This window comes from Populus euphratica, unplaced genomic scaffold, assembly GCF_000495115.2.
Source record: "Populus euphratica unplaced genomic scaffold, PopEup_1.0 scaffold427.1, whole genome shotgun sequence".
NCBI classification, from domain to species: Eukaryota; Viridiplantae; Streptophyta; class Magnoliopsida; order Malpighiales; family Salicaceae; genus Populus; species Populus euphratica.
The window spans coordinates 104453-108151 of NW_011500079.1; positions in this window are offsets into that span (position 1 = coordinate 104453).

Below are 3699 nucleotides of genomic sequence, written 5' to 3' on the forward strand. Positions count from 1 at the left end.
ATATGTATTAATATAATAATGTATTATAAATATTTTTTTTTATATATAATTCAAAGTGTTCAAATGAAAAATAGTATTATTTATGTTATAAATATTATTATTTTTATTATAATTAATATGATTAATAAAATAATTAATATTTTTTTTTTAAATTATTATTATTATTAAAAAAATATTATTTTTTATATTATAATATTTTTTTATAAAAACAAAAAGGAAGTCCGACGTGTAGCGTGGTATCCAACTAATAAAACCTAGAAAAGGATACGGAGGTTGGATCAAGAGTTTGTCATGTAGCGCCGAGCCTTTAAGCTTTGTTGCTATTTCAAAGCCATGACCAAGCACGGCGACCTCATTTGTGTAGAACATCAATAAAGATCCACAAGTTAGAGCTATCATAGAATGAAACATGCATGACGGAGAACCCAGATGATCCCATTTAACTAAGCACAAAAGAGGACTCATTTCCCCTCCCCTTTCTTTACCTCTGTATAGAACAATGGCTCAACACGACAAGGCAACGCTTTTAAGCCATAACTCTCGATGGACAATACAAGAGAAGAGTAACATGAAACCTCTTAAAAATACGGTTTGTTTAGAAATGTGAAGGCGATAATTGTGATTTAAAATGTATTTTATTTAAAAATATATTAAAATAATTTATTTTTTTATTTTTTAAAAAATTATATTTAATTTCAGCATATCAAAAACAATATAGAAATATATAAAAAAAATTTAAAAATATAATTTAAACCACATTTCCAAACTACTGATTTACCAACCGAAGTAGCTACTACCAATTTTTGATGGATCAATTGGAGGACGAGAATAAAATTTTATACCTGGATTGATCACAGCCCAAGAAGTCCATCTAGGCATTGGAAACCACAATTACTCCTTTTGTGCATCTTTAGTTGTAGATATAAGAATAATTTCTTTTAAACAAAAATTTAAAAACCAGAACTCTATGGAGTATGGACAGTAATCTATAAGATTTAATTTTGAATTTTTATTTTTATAATTAATTGTTTTTACAGTCAGATAAAGTGTTGGGCTAAAAATTAAATTTAAACAAAATCGATTAAGTGGGTGTTTGGTATTATAGCTGCGGACGAGGTTCATCCACAACTATAATTTTTAACATTTAATAATGGTGCTATCACAATTTTTCAATGGTAGGTCCCATCGTTACTTGTGGTGCAACCACAAGTTATAAAAAACAACTCTTTGCTGCTTCTTGTGATGAGAAAATGGATGAATAGTAGAACATATCTCCACTATTCATCCATTTTCTTCAATGAACACTGGAGCATGCTCCACTGTTCCGGTCGAACTGGTCCAGTTCAAAGCTAAAAATATATTGAATCGGGTTCAATCTAATAAAATAAAAATATTTTTTTATTTTTAATTGTATTTTATTCAAAAAACTAGTGTTAAACATTATTTAATGACTGCATAAATTAGATAAAAATTGCTTGATGATACCGCATTTACAGAATTTGATCGCAATCTCAATTTTGTTCCTAATTATATTTTACCTGATGTTGTTGCGCTCTGAAAAAATTTATAAAAACTGTAATCCTTATTGGATATATTTCATACGTGATGAAATTGTGGATAATTTAATAGAACAATAAAAAATATTTTATTTAAAGTATTATTTATTTCATAATGTAATAACAATAGTTAAATCTATAATATTTAAATTAAAAACCATCAATATATATACACGTATTAAATTATTTTATAACCTCAATTTCAAAAGTATTCTTAACCAAACACAATAAATTATTTTTTGTTCAACCTTAATTTCAATTATAATTTTAACAAAACACCTATTTTTTCAAACCGACTTTTGTTAAAAGTATTTTTTATAAAATAACTTTTTTTAAATTACCATCATAACAACTACTGTAATACCAAACACGTTTAAAGCAATAATAAATTAAAAAAAAAATTATTACCTATATCCTAAAAAATTTAGGATATAATCCTAGTTAACAGTGAAATAGCTAAAGTTTTTTTTTTCAAATCTAATCTTTTTATAGAATAAGTAGATGAGATTGATTTTGAAATTATTGTACAATTGTCAAGTTAAAATACAGAAAAAATATATGTTTAATTTTAAATTCTTAACAATTTTTATTTTTTAATTTTCATGGTCTTTATCCTTGAAAAATGAGAGACAAAGTCATCTAAAATACAAAATTATTGGTCTGATTTTCTTTTTGCAATGAAACTAATTATTTTTTGAGGAAACAATATCCATTTAACAAGAAAACTCAATAATGATGAGTTTTTTTTATAAACATGTTTGAAAATAGAGATCAAGATTCGTTTTGATTTTTTGTTTTGATATAAAATTTTTTTTAAATGATTTTGTTGTGTTTTCAAATTGATATTTAAGAAGGTTTTCATGGTATTTATTATATGGTTTTGGGTGAAAAAAGGTTCTCAATTTCCCCCCTTTATTTTTCAGCACCATGGCAGTAAATGAATTCTAGGTTAGGTGACCCGTCCTTTTATATATATATATATATATATATTAAATAAAGGTTATTTATCTTTTATGACAAAAAAAAAAAGGCCTGGACGCATAGGCCTACAGCAAATGACGTGATTGGTTTTTTTTTTTTTTATTTATTATCGGCGCACTGGGCTATTTAGACCAATGTTTATTATCTAATTTTTTTAAAATTTTATTATTTAATATTAAATTATTTTTGAATTTTTTATTATTTGATTGTTTTTATTTTGTAATGGTTTTTATTTTTTTATCATATAATTAACTAAAAAAAGTTATTAAACCTATTAAAATTTATTATTTTGATTATAATTTTGATAAATGAATCTAGAGTGATCTAGGTCGATTCCAAATATCATGGTTCTAATATTTTTTTTTCAAAAGATGTTATATTGATATATTTTTTTAAAAGTCATATCACTTATTACTGGTCATTTATATTGTATTTGGACCTAATATTGATTTTTTTTTTAATTTATTAACTTCACTAGATTATATTAAAGTAATTTTTACATAATTTAATTTGAGATTTTAAATTAAACAAAAGATGAAGTTGAAAGCTTTTAGATTTAACTTATTAAAAAAAATTTAATAATATCATCAAAAATTTTTCTACCATTTAAATATTTTATTTCTATAACCTATTCATAACTATAGATAAACTATGATGCCAATTTGACCCTAATGTATTGGAATGGATAGAAAATCTTATGGATAATTTGTATTAAGGTTTGGTTTCAAGTCAAGTATAGAAACAGCTCCCGTGTACCAAAACTTGATCTAAAAACTTAATAATATTTTTAAAGTTTGAAAAATTATATTTAGGTTATGTTTTTTTTTTAAATTTACTTTTTAAGAAATTATTTTTTAAAATTTTTATATATTTATTTGTTATTAGAAAAATTGGTTAACGAAAAACACTTTTTAGTTAAAGAAAAATTTAAGTTGGTTTTCAAGAAAGTATTTTTCTAAAAAACTTGGATGAAAAATACTTTTTAGAAGTTATAAAAACTTTAAAAATATCATATTATTTGCTAATTATATCATATTTGGTCCTCAAACTTTTGATTGCAATATTTATTTTGTTTTGAATATTTATTTTTTATTTTTTTTAAATTTGATTTTTATATTAACTTTGGTCCTCATTTTTATAATTTTTATTTGCTTTTCTCCTA